Source organism: Triturus cristatus, chromosome 4_1 (assembly GCF_964204655.1).
Source record: "Triturus cristatus chromosome 4_1, aTriCri1.1, whole genome shotgun sequence".
Lineage (NCBI taxonomy): Eukaryota > Metazoa > Chordata > Amphibia > Caudata > Salamandridae > Triturus > Triturus cristatus.
The window spans coordinates 113,183,747-113,197,227 of NC_140585.1; positions in this window are offsets into that span (position 1 = coordinate 113,183,747).

Here is a 13,481-nt window from a genome sequence, read left to right on the forward strand (position 1 = left end):
GAGTAGTGACAGCTTAATGTTTATTCTTGCAGGTTTAAATGCAGGGGAATTTCGATTTTAGAGTGATGACCCTTTGTACACTGATACTGGAACTTGCTGTTTTCTTTATGCTGTATCCATTGCGTTGATTGCGCAGATTTGGCTTTATGTTTGTCCCAATGTACTTATATTCTCTCATTTTGAGGTGCCTTTACGTCTAGTTATTTTTGGCTTTATAAGAAACCCACTAACTTTACTGAGTTGTCTATGGTTACTCAGTTGTACAAGGATTTATTGATGATTTGATGGGAAACACTAACAATATTTTCTACCCTCTATGCCTTCATGCTGCGAAAAAGAACCATCAAATTGTGAGTCTAGAATAGATCTAGAACATGCAGGTTCGGCTCCTTCAGGGCCAATAAAATGAGTACCATTAAATTGGGTAAAAATAAACATCTGTTATTCAGCTCCAAGATGCCTACGAGTGAATGTGCGCTTTACAAACACACAAGTTATGTTACTTGGAGACCATGGCTGGGGGACTGCCACAATGCAGGTACCACTGCCCATAATGCCATTTTCTAAATCCGCTGCTTTATTTCCCTTTGGGCACTATTAATAGTGTCTGGAGCAATTACACCAGAACTACTTGTGATATTTGGCTGTGCACTACCAATTTGCAGGGCTACCCTCTGGCTTAACATAAGCACTTTGAGTCTTCAAGAAGGGATCACGGTGGTGGTGGCCTATCACAGAAAATGTACCTGGATAATTGTCAATTCACAGCTGCAATGTCAGAGGTGGTTTCGCCCTGTCTGCAGTTGACAGCGTTCCCATTTCAACCTGGGTTTTTCAATCAAAGAGCCCAAATCACTCCTGTGGCCCTCCCAGTGAGGAGAGTTCAGTTCATATTGTCAGGGCTGAACGCCACCCTGCTCTGTGCCTTTCCTACTCCCCAGTGGATTTCCGATATCCAGAAAATTGATCCTTTTTTCCAGCAAAATCACTGTACTTAATGTCCTCAGATTCCGTGGTCTACTGGCTTCCTGTAATCTCCTTGTCGTGCATGCATGCTGGCAAATGTTCACCATGCAGTGGTGCCTCCACAGACAGTGGTTACAGTGAGGGAGAGACCTGTCAGACTCCTCTGGATTCTCCCCCAACACTACAGTGGAAGTGGTTTGGTGGGGGAATGAGGCGAACTTGGCCTGCAGGATGGCCTTCATTTCCCCTACCGTGGTTACGGTAGTGACAGAACTTTCTACCTTATGGTGAGGATCCCACCTGGGGGATTTGGAGATCAGAGTCCTCTGGTTTCCAGAAGAACAGGTTATTCAAATCAACCTGTTGGAACTGCAGGTGATGCAGCTGGCACACAAGGCCTTCCTACTCTCCACCAAAGTTTGGACCTTCCAGATGTTTACAGACAATGTCACAGCAATGTGGTACATCAACAAGCATGGGAGAGTAGGGTCTCTACTCCTTTGTCTGGAAGAAGTGAGACTTTGTTCTTGGGCATACTTTCAGGGGATCTGGCTCACAACCAATCACCAAGAATGGTCTCGAAATGTCAGACTCGACAGCCTTAGCCAACATTATCTTCCTGACCATGAGTGGTGTCTTCTACCAGAGGTAGTCCAAGACACTTCTGCAGTTCTGCACCTTCCAGTATACATTGAGTGGAGCCTTGGGGGATTTGTTTCAGTTGATGTGGAACTTTCAGATGCATTAGGTGTTTCCCCCATGCCCTTGATTCCTCAGATTCTGAAAAATATCCAGCTAAAAACGGACCCAAGTCCTTCTCATCATCTGGATTAGCCGAGGAGGGGTGGGTATTCAAACCTTCTGTGATTCCTCACATATTACCCGCTGAGACTTCAATTCTGTTAGTGACCCCATTGCTGCCCCACATGCTAATCTATTATCCCCTACACATTTGGATGATTCATGCATCAAACACCTTCCTAAAGTGTTACAGCCTTAAATCACCTGGGCATGCAAGGTAATCAACTTTCCCCTGGAGACAACCCTGCATGTGATAATCAGTGGGAATTCACCGCCACATAATAAACCTGCACTAAAAACATTTGAGGAACTAAGGAACAAGGTGGTTCACAGGTTTAAGTTAAACTCTAGCATTGGCGCGGAAATTTATAATTCAAGCATCTTGGTTTGAAGGGTTGATTGTCTTGGCCCAGATACCAAGCGGTGGTCGGGGGACTACGTAATAGGTTATTTTAATAACTATATTACAGTTACATGTCTCCTGACAACTCTGGGCCCACCCAATCCAGCCGGATTAACTAGCATCCAGCCATACCCTTTGGGGTATTTTTATGGATCAGAGATTTTGTGCTGGCCCCTATGGATTCCCGAATGCGGCAGACAGACCAGTAATGGGAAACAGGCCCCCCCCCGAGTGACCTTGGGTTGTGCGATTGACTCACTGTCTCAGAAGCTACCTCTCCTTTAGATGTAAAACCAGCACCCCACCAGGTATAGAACAAATGTGCCCTGAGGCCCCACAGGAAGACCCCATGATCTTGCTTGCCCCTCAGTGTACTTATTCTTTGAGCCCAATGAGCAGCGATAAGAGGCCTACAATGAAAGTATTGAGCAGGAAGATCGCAGATCTACAATCTAAAGAACTTCTCCCGGACTGGCTATTCTTTATAAGTGGCTACGATATATAATTATTAGGCCTGGGTGGAGTTTGTGGAGTTCTGCTGAAAAATATCTTCTGCGAGCAGCAGAGTGAGGTAAGTCACACTACTCTAGCTGATTTTTAGTGCAGGGAGTCTGTCCTGCTCTACAAAATCAGTGTGAATGGCACAATGTGTCGTGCAAGAGGGCGCTGCTTCTTTCTGCCGCTTAAGTAGATATTTTATTCTAGTGGCGGCTCCCTCAACGCGAGCAGCAGGTTTGTCTATGCGAGCGGTAGCAACCTGCTGTGACTGCCCGAGTTCGGAAATCTCATCGGGAGTTGGTCTACAGTATGGTTTTTCTAGCTTGCACTCACCAACCTAACATTGGCGAGCCGAGCGAGAGGAAAAACTCCACTCTACACTGCTTCGCTGAGTTTTTTGGAACTCCGCATGGAGAGGGCAAAGCTCTGCAAACTCCGCTGGCCGAACAGAATTCAGCGTCCACCCCTAATAATTATGCCACAGGAAACCTGGGCTATTGGTCCCATAATGCTCGATGTTTACATCTTTTTTATACACTAGCAATTCCATCCTGTTTGGGCGGGCTTCAGGGGGTTTAACCTCTTGGATAAATCTTTCAGTAGGAGGCAAGGCCAAAGCCTTAGACACTACAGATAATAACTTTTAGGCTGTGCTTTATAAGGGGAATCCTCAGTTGTATTTTGTCAGATTTTACAACTATGATTTTCTAACTGCCCAAACCGCAGGTTCCCAGAACTGTTGAGCTTTATTGATTCAATTGTGGGGTCAGTAACAGGTGAGAGGCAACCAGTCTATTTATGTTTGGCAGGGACTTTAATGCCAAACTAGTTCGCCTGGATCGAAGCAACCGGATGTTGCCCGCTGAGGGTCTGGACCTGAGGGACAAAGAATTGGAGTTCTTTCTAGCATCCCTTGACCTGCATGATGCTCTTGAGGTGGCAGGTGTGGGTGAAGCCGGTTTGCCTACTTTCAGGGGTAGGCAGGAACTGTCAATCTAGAATAGATTATATTTTTGTATCTGCTAATTTATTTGACTGCCTGTTGTCAGGGTCTATTCTGTGAGCAGAATTTGGTGATCATAGCCCTTTAGAAATTGATTTGAATTTGAAACCTAGTGTGGGCCCTAAAAGCCAACCAGACCTTTGTGATTTAAAGGTATCCACCGACAATTTGAAAGTCTGTTGGAAACTTCTCAACCCCACACAAACATTGACTGAAATTATTCAGAGGAATCTGGATCCAATTTTAGGTTGTCTATCTGATGATGGTCGCAAAGGGAGGGAGAGCATAGTAAGTTGATTTAAAGATCCCTCCACAGGGATCAAAATTAACCTCGCTAATTATGCTTACCCAACTCCAATTTGGTTTGATCATGAGTGCTTGATTGCTAACTAAGCTCTTCAGAAGGCCCTGACTGCCTACCCAGGTATCTGACTGCTGTGACCAGCCTAAAAAAAGGTATAAAATAATAACTAAAAGGAGTAAGGTGGAGGTAATTCCAAAGCAGTGGGATAGCCTGACGAACTCAGTAGATACTAAGAATAGCAAATCTTTTTGGGATTCTGTCTCAGCTTGGACATCAGTCAACAGAACGTGGACGTTGATTAACTGCCACATCAGCAGTGAGGCATGGGAGGCACATTTTCCCAAATTTATTCCACAGGGAATCTGGACACATGTGCAAGCAAGACAGCAGAGCCAAAACTATATTGTGGATGTGACCCTACATGAAGTTTTAGTTGCAATACAGCAAAGCCCTGGGGAACAAGCCCATGATCCAGATGGCACACCTATCGACCTAATAAAGTGTGACACCAGTTTATGGGCGTTCCCATGGACTAATGTTTTCAATAATGTAAATTGTGCATCCTTGCCAGACTCATGGGCCTCAACGACAATAGTACCAATATTCAAGAAGGGCAATCGATCTTCACCCAGTTGCTATTGCCCAATTTCTGTCATAGACATACCAGCCAAAATCTTCAGAAGAGTCCTATATAATAAAATTATTGAGTGGGTGGAAGACAATTACATTTTTGATCCATGCCAATACAGCTTTTGAAATCACCCTAGAACACGAGAGCGGTGCCTGAATCTTAGCTTAATTCTAGATAAATATACGAAAAACAAAACACAGCCCTGTGTATTTGGAGTTCATGAACCTCACCCTGGCATTTGACTGCGTAAATTGGCAAAGGCTATGGGAAATTTGGAGATGGGGATGGAAAAGCCACTTGCACACCTTTTTGCATCCACCCACACAAATACACGGGCTACAGTGAGGTTTGGAAAGATTGGAAATCTTACAGGCGAGATCCATATTGGTGTTAATTAGTTGGACGAGATGCAATATATAGATACAAACAATTAGGTCCACAAGAACACATCAATAAAAGGCATTTGCAGGTCAACATTTTCAGGTCTTTTTTTATTCTCAGATGTGCTTCATATGAGAGAACCAGCCAATGTGTTTCACCCAAACATGGGCTTCTTCAGGGCTGTAATGGCATAGAACATAAGTATACTTTAGAATAATAATGTAAGACCACGAATAACATTCTAAGTCTCGTGAGAGGAAAATAGATCAAAGAAAGAGAGGATGATGGAGAGGAGAGAGAAAGAGAGAAAAAGGGCCAAGAAAGAAGGTGTAAGGTAAACGAAAGGGGCCTTGATTAAAATGAAGTGAACAAAGGAGTAGAGTTTGTATGTGTTCAGAAAGCCTAAAACTCAACGAAAAAAAGATTGTGCTATCACCGGTATGAGAAACCGCATGCAGTGCTCAAGACAATCAGAGAGATATGCTCAAGTGGTGAGTATATCCATTTACACAATAAACCCATCTGTGAAGTTACTCCTAGACCAGTACCACTGCGTGAAGTGAACTTTTATGGTTTAGATGACAGCTAGCCTACCAATAGCGTGGAGGAGTGTAGTGTATCCTCAGATGCTGGATCAGAAAAAGATTGATAAGGGTCCTAAAAGAAACATCAGAGAAGTATAATCTTCAAGGCGAAACGCGTTGGCTGGTTCTCTCATATGAAGCATATCTGAGAATAAAAAAAGACCTGAAAACATTGATGTTAGACCTGGCACATTGGATTGGGTCTCCCTTCCATTTTTCGCGGTTGCCTCATATGTTTTTGCTGGTGTTAGTTGCTCAGGGCACTGTGCCACTGCTGTCCAGTGCCACAGGGCAAGTGCTCCCTATTGTAAATTAATGTATAATTTGTGATTCCATGATTGGTTGGTTTGGTTTACTTGTCAGACCCTAGTACAGTGCACCAGGAGTGCCCAGGGCTTGTAATCCAAATACTGCTGGTGAGCTTGCAGCACTGGTTGTGCCACCCACAGAAGCAGCCTGTAAAAATGTGTCTAAGGTCTGCCATTGCAGAACCTGCGTGCAGTCTGGTACTGTCATGCTGACTGGGCAAGTGCACCCACTTGCCAGTCCCTAAACCTTCCTTTTTCTTCATATCAGACATCCCTAAGGTAGGCCCAATGGCAGGGTGCATTGTAAGGATAAGTTAGGACATGCCCTGATGTGTGTGGCATGTCCTGATAGTGAATTGCAGCCATTTTCGTATTCACTATTGCAAGGCTACCTGTTCTCCATAGGCCAGAATGGGCAATTTGGTTATTACATTTTATAATCCTAACTGACTCAGAGAATATGGTAGAAATTCAAATTTAGTATGCCTGAACGCAGGATGATAAAATACATCTTTTAGTGAAGTTGGTTTTAACATTCTGTGTTTGAAAATGCCACTTTTAGAAAGTAGGCATTTTCTTGACTAGCCATTCACACCAGCCTCTGTTAGGCTGTGTATTCCTTTGTCTGGAGTTTGAGTGACAGGGCTGGGGAATTCCAAGAGACAGGGTGAGGTGCCCTAGTGGTGAATAGAGAGATCTGCATCTAGATGGGTGGGAGGAGTTGCACCAGGGACTTGAATAGGGCTGTGCCTGCCTTCCACAATGCTGGCTCCACCCCCTGGGGAGCGGCTGATGTCTCTGCCCTGCACAGTGAATGAAGAGAAGGAATCCTGTCAAAAAAGTGCTCCAGGGCTGTACTTGCCTTCCACAATGCTGGCTCCACCTCCTGTGGGGCCTCTAATGTTTCTTCCCTGCACTGTGAAAGGAAAGGAGAAGTCTGGTAAACAGAGTGCTCAGGAACTGGATTGGACTGGGCAAAGGCCCCTCTGCCTTCAGAGAACAAAGGATTTCTGGGTATAAATATTGGGACCCTGATCCCAAGAATTTAGATCACTTTGGGAAAACAAGAAGAACCTCTGCTGAGGCAGGAACCAGAAGAAGCTGAGGAGGAAACTATCCCTGAACCTGGGGATTGGCCTGCAGTGGTTGCCTTTCTGCCAAAGAGAGGAGAAAGGAACTTTGTGTCTTTGTGTGTACTTTTGCTCAAACTTGTGAAGGATCTCCAAGGGCTTGGAAAAGAGCTTGCCTCCTGCTGAAGTCTCAGGAACAACAGACTTCACCCCCCAGCTCCCCAGAGTTCTTCGGAAGTGCCTGCTGCTGTTGTTGGGCCTTCTGAGGGACTGAGTGTCGCAAGGAGCTGGAAGCATGACTCAAGAAGGAGAAGCGTGCCGCCGTCGGAGCTGTTGTCGTCGCATCTCGTAAAGTGTGTCGCCGCCGCAGCATCGCATCGAGCGGAAGCGTCTCGCATCATCCAGGAAGTGTCTCGCAACGCCGAAGAAGCGTGTCGCCATCGCAGCCATCGTAGTTGTCGCATTGCACCGCATCAAGAAAAGCGCCTCGCATCCACGGAGAAGCGTGCCGCCGTCGGGGCTGCTGTTGTCGCATCGCGTAAAGGGGTGTCGCCGCTGCAACATCGCATCGAGCGGAAGCGTCTCGCAACGCCGGAGAAGAGTGTCACTGCCAGGGCAGCTGTCGTCGCATCGCGTAAAGGGTGTCGCCGCTGCAGCTGAAGCATCGAGTCGAGTCTTCTCGCAACATCGGAGAGGCGTGCCGCATCTGGAAGATCTTCACGTCTTTATTTCTTTGCACCAAAATCTTCATCACATCAACATCCTTGCAACACTTTCGTTGCCCTGCGTGTCGCATCTAAAAGGTACATTGACTTAAAGTGTTGCATCTAAGAACTTAAGAGAACTAAGCAAAATTCTACCATCTAAAGTAACAGTATTGTGTGTTTTTGTCGTTTAATGGTCTTGTGGTAAATCTATATAAAGAATACTTATTTTCGATGTAAAACCTGTGTGGTGTCCATCTGTAGTGTTGTCACTTGGTTACTGTATGTGTTCACAAATGCTTTACACACTGCCTCTGAGATAAGTCTGTCAGTTCGTGGCAAGCTACCAAGGGGGTAAGCAGGGTTTTTTTTAGGAGTGTGCCTCCTTACCCTGACTAGGGGAGAGGGTCCCTATTTGTCACAAGTGCCTTCCTGTGCCAACTACAGACCCCCAAGTCTAACAGTTGACCTGCAAATGCCTTTTATTGATGTGTTCTTGTGGACCTAATTGTTTGTATCTATATATTGCCTCTCATCCAACTAATTAACATGTTTATCTTCATGGTCTATAAGCAGCAGGCCATTTGAGGTGGGCAATATCTTTTGCCGCTTAGTGACTAGTTCTGGTGGTGCAGTCTCCTATTACCCAGCTTCTCCGTCTCCCTTCTTTTCTGAGATCCACATTGGGTGAGGGGTGCAACAAGGTGTGTGCTTGCTCCTTTACTGTTCATCCTGAAAATAAATAAGCTCAGCACCCATTTAACAGCATGTACATTAGATGTTCCATCAATGCTCAGCACACCATGCCCAGTTTTGTTATACGCAGACAATGTGGTGTTATTAGCATCCATGCCCACAGCTTTGTGTTTTTCAGTCCATTCTGTTGAGGAATTTATGGGCTCACTTGACCTGTTGAATATTTTTCCAAATCTTTTGTCATGGTTTGTGGCCCCAAGAGTATCCAATTAACAAATCTAGGTAGGAACAAAGCGCCTCTCAAACACTAACGTATTTTCTTATTTGGGTTGGTTCTCAGCTCACCTGGTTCTTGCAGACCCAACATAGTAGACAGACAACCAAGCTATTTAGGACATTTGGTTAATTTTTCAGTTTGCTGTCCCCTCCTGGGGGTCGTGCGTTCACTCATATGTTACAAATTTATTCCATGCAATGTGAAAATGTTGCTACTTATGGGGTGGCAGTTTGGGGTTTGGGACCCTTCAGCAATTCAGATAGAGGAAAATCACTTTTGTCGTACGTTTCTGTCTCTATCTATTTCTACCTCACAGTTCATCAGCCACAATGAGCTAGGGCTAGACTGCATAGGTGACCAGGTTCAAAATCCCCCTGTTGTTGTGGCTCTGGATTTGGAAAAATAAGGAGATGTCACTAACACAAAGCATCATAAATGATTGCTTAGCTTGTGATAAAGGCATTGTTATTCCATGGCTAGCATCGGTAAAAAAATTCTTTTGATGCCATCGGCCTCCCTAAGTTTTTTAATAATACTGAAAAGTGCGTTATAACGGGCAGAAAGAAAGTTCAAGCATTATTACTAGCTGGAGCTCAGGAAAAAAGATTAAGGGCCATATTATCAAGGAACGGTGATAACATTATCACCGCTTTAGTGGCAGTAAACTGCAGCTAAAGAGGCAATAATGGGCTTGACAATATGCCCTTGGGAATTCCCATAGAAGCCCAGGTTCACAACAGAACCTGGGCTTCTATGGGAATTCACAAGGGCTTTGAAGTTTTCAGATTCTAGTCTAACAAATGGGGATGTTCTACAAGTGAGGAATCTGCAGGTAGATAGAGTATCCACCAGAAAGATTGTTACCGCAGGTATGTCACTTTTTCGTAGAGTAGGTAGTATGGGCCATATTATTAAGAATGATGATAATATTATCGCCGCTTTAGCGGCAGGAAACTGCTGCTAATGTGGCGATAAAGGGCTTGATAATGTGCCCTAGAGAATTCCAATAGAAGCCCAGGTTCTGGTGTGAAGGACCACAAACCTGGGCTTCTATTGGAATTCTCTAGGGCATATTATCAAGCCATTTATCGCCACTTTCGAGGCAGTTTCCTGCCGCTAAAGCAGCGATAATATTATTGCTGTTCTTGATAATATGGCCCTATGATGGTTGTGGGTAGGGCTTGGTTATTTATTCCTTTCTTCCTCCTATTCATGTGTGGAGGTTGAACTGCCATGTTTCTATCGTTAGAAATAATAGAGTAAATATGGCAGGCCGTATATTGGCTTTCCATTGGACCACCCACCATTTCATGTATATACCCTAGTCAACGGATGAAGAGAAATTAGGTAAGATGACAGACTGGGGCCAGATTTTCATTTATCAAACTGCCAAACTCTAAATTGTGTGTGCCAACCTCCAATGCAAGAGATGGTTTACAGTTGTTTTTTTGATGGCCCGTCCACACCCACAGACTCTAAATCAGGCCTCTAATGTCCCTGTCGCTGTTGCATCAGAGACAAGGTCAGTTAATTAACAAAAGAAAGTCAGTTGAAGAGAAACTGAGAGTTACAGCTTCGCTTCATGAGACCGGATGAGATAATTAATCAAGTTGCATTCTATACTTAACACTCTAATGTTTCATCCTGTCTATCACTTAGCTGTATTATTCATTTAAACACAGGATTCAGTCTAAAATGAGTCCTTAACAATCAGTGGGAATGAACATGAAATACATGATATGCTTAATCCAAGGTAAGAAAGGAGGTCCTCTATTACATTATCAATTGGAAAGGTTATGACCTCAAATATAGGACATGGGAAGCTGCATCACAAGTCATGACAACGCAATTAGTGCAAAACCTTGATTCTTGCGACCAGAAGATATCTCTCCTACATCACCTTGGGGAGATGGGTGATTTCAGGCCCATGTGGTCACCTAGGGATAAGAAATCAGGCCACCTTTGTACTTGAAAATTACTTGTCCAGTGTGGGCTCACACATATATGTATGTTTTTGCTTACTTCCTCTTTTGTAGAAAATGATCTGCCACGAGTCACATACAAAATGGATGTCGATAGACAACAATACTCAGATCATGGCATCACCGCTCTGATCCACACAGTCGGACACACGCTCTACCCCGTCTTCTCCGCCAGCGGGAACATCACCTACAAACACATCATTGAACTCCTCTGGACCAACCAACAGTGTGTGCACTTCACCTTCACCACTGCCACTATTCACCACTGCCCTCACTGCCCCTCCATAGCTGGAACAAGGCCAGCGAATAACATCTATTCGCCTTCCTCCGCACTACTGCACTGCCGACATCAACAGATGCCAACACCTTGGAGTGCAACCTTCACCAATGTATCTCCTTCTGTGCCGACACTCCGCCACCCCTCAAGAAGGTCCCAGGCAAGCAACACTACAAGCAAGCCAGCTGGCTCACTCCTGCCCTCCACGAGTCCAGATTCACCTGCAGATGACTCAAGAAGAGATGGAGGAACAACAAAACACAGGAAACCCACGTACCCTACAAAACCACCTTCAACGCACACCACCTCCTCAAAACCACAAAGAGAACAGCCCCCCAAGACAGAATCAATGCCAACGCACTCAACAGAAAAATAACTCTTTTGCCATCATCAAGAAGTTCGTCAGGCCCAACAGCAAGACCACAGATGTCCCACCATCCTCTGCAGCAAACTTGGCACCGTCTTCCACCAAAAGATCAGGCAAACCTAGGACAGCTTTGACACCCAAGACCCTGCCATGATGCCCATCACCACCACATGCAACCATGCTGCACCCCATCAGATCCTGCTCAACTGGACTGTGCTTACAACAGACAACACACTCAAAGCCATGAAAATCATCCACTCCGGAACCCCATTTGACCCTTTCCCTTATGACATTTTCCATAGAGCAGCCATCTCCATCGCCCCCGAGCTTTGCTGCACGATCAACTTCTCCATCGAAACCGCCACATTCCCCAATGACTGGAAATACGCTGAGATCAGCCCCCTACTGAAGAAGCCACCCACCGGCCCGTCAGACTTCAAGAACTTCAGACCAATCTACCTCCTTCCCTTTCCAGCCAAGGTCATCGAGAAGGCCATCAATGCCCAACTCTCCAAGTTCAGCAAAGAGAACCACATCTTGAACATGTCTCAATCCGGCTTCCAAAGTTAGCACAGCAATGAGACCACACTCCTGACCTCCACCAACGACATCCGCTACCTCCTCTACCACAGCGAAACCGCAGCCCACATCCTATTGGACATCTCAGCCGCCTTCGATACCGTCTCCAACTGCACCCTAATCACGAGCCTCCACGACGCCGGCATCCACAACAAGGCCCTGGACTGGATCCACTCCTTTCTTACCATCCAAACACAGTGAGTCGGACTACCTCTGTTTCTTTCAGAACTCACAGAGATCAGCTGCAGTGTGACCCAGGGATCCTCCCTGAGCCCCACCCCCTTCAACTTCTACATGCGCCCCTTCGCGGCCATCGTCAGAAACCACAGGCTCAACATCCTAAGATGACGACACCCAGGTGATCCTCTCCCTCACCAATGAACCCACAGCCGCCAGAACTAACTTTCATAGCGGGATGAAGGCCATGGCCACCTGAATGAAAGATAGCTGCCTTAAGCTCAAATCAGACAAGAATGAAGTAGTTTTCCTGGGACCCGCATCACTGGGAACCCCTCCCACCCCCACGTACCACGCACATATCCTCATACTGGACTCCTCTCGAAAAATAAACCACCTGATCAATGGGCAAAGGTTATAACCTACGCCGATGATTCACAATTTTTGTATGAAAAGGATGAGCCTCTAAATGAAAGCTTAATACACCAATACCTGACTAAAGTGTTTGATTGGTTTCAACAGAACCAACTGTCATGCAATTCCGCCAAAACTGAAATTATTTTTTTGGGACACACCCTGGGTGATGAATGGCTGAATTGGTGGCCCCAGGATCAACCTTCTCCACCCAGTCCTGTCACCACTGTGAAAAATCTCAGAGTCATGCTTGATTCGGATCTTTCTATGAAGTCGCAGGTTCAATCTGTGGCTGGCACGTGTTTTAGGCTTCTAAAAATGATGAGGAACTTCTTACCACTGTTGCCACTGTCCCATAGGAAGACGGTAGTCCAAGCCTTGATTATGTCAATGCCAATGTATTATACCTGGGCATCCCAAACTATTTATTGGACCGCCTACAAGTTGTGCAAAATGCGGCAGCCAGAGCGATCTCTTTGGTTGGGCCTAGGACTCACATGGCGAGTCTTTTGAAAACCCTACACTGGCTATCAGCGAAAAATAGGATTGATTTTAAGTCTCTTGTGCTGGCCTTTAAGGCTCTTCATAACAGTGGGGATCAGTACATCAGAAAGAGAATTACGCCCTATAACCCAGCCAGGACTTTGAGGTCATCGGCCCAACATTTGTTATTGGTGCCAAAATTCTTTTGGATCAGGAAGGGGAGATGCCCCTTCCAGGTGGTAGTGGGCAGATTATGGAATTCACTGCCTCTTTCCCTCAGACAAGAACCAGAGTTTCTTACCTTCAGATGCCAACTTAAGACCTGGCTGTTCCATCAGTAATGAAAGCTGTGTAGGACTGTGAGTGACCAGGGACTCTCTTTCCAAGGGGTACTTCTCAGCGCCAGGACACTCCTCGGAGTAGCCGTGCACTTTACAAATCCCCCATAACATAACATAACGCTGTATTCTTGTCCTGGTTCCACACGCTCTGCTTGCTTTGAAATATATTCAGAAAGACATTCTGATGGATTCCCACAGAGTCCAGAAAGAGGGTCACCCACGCACCAGCAGACTC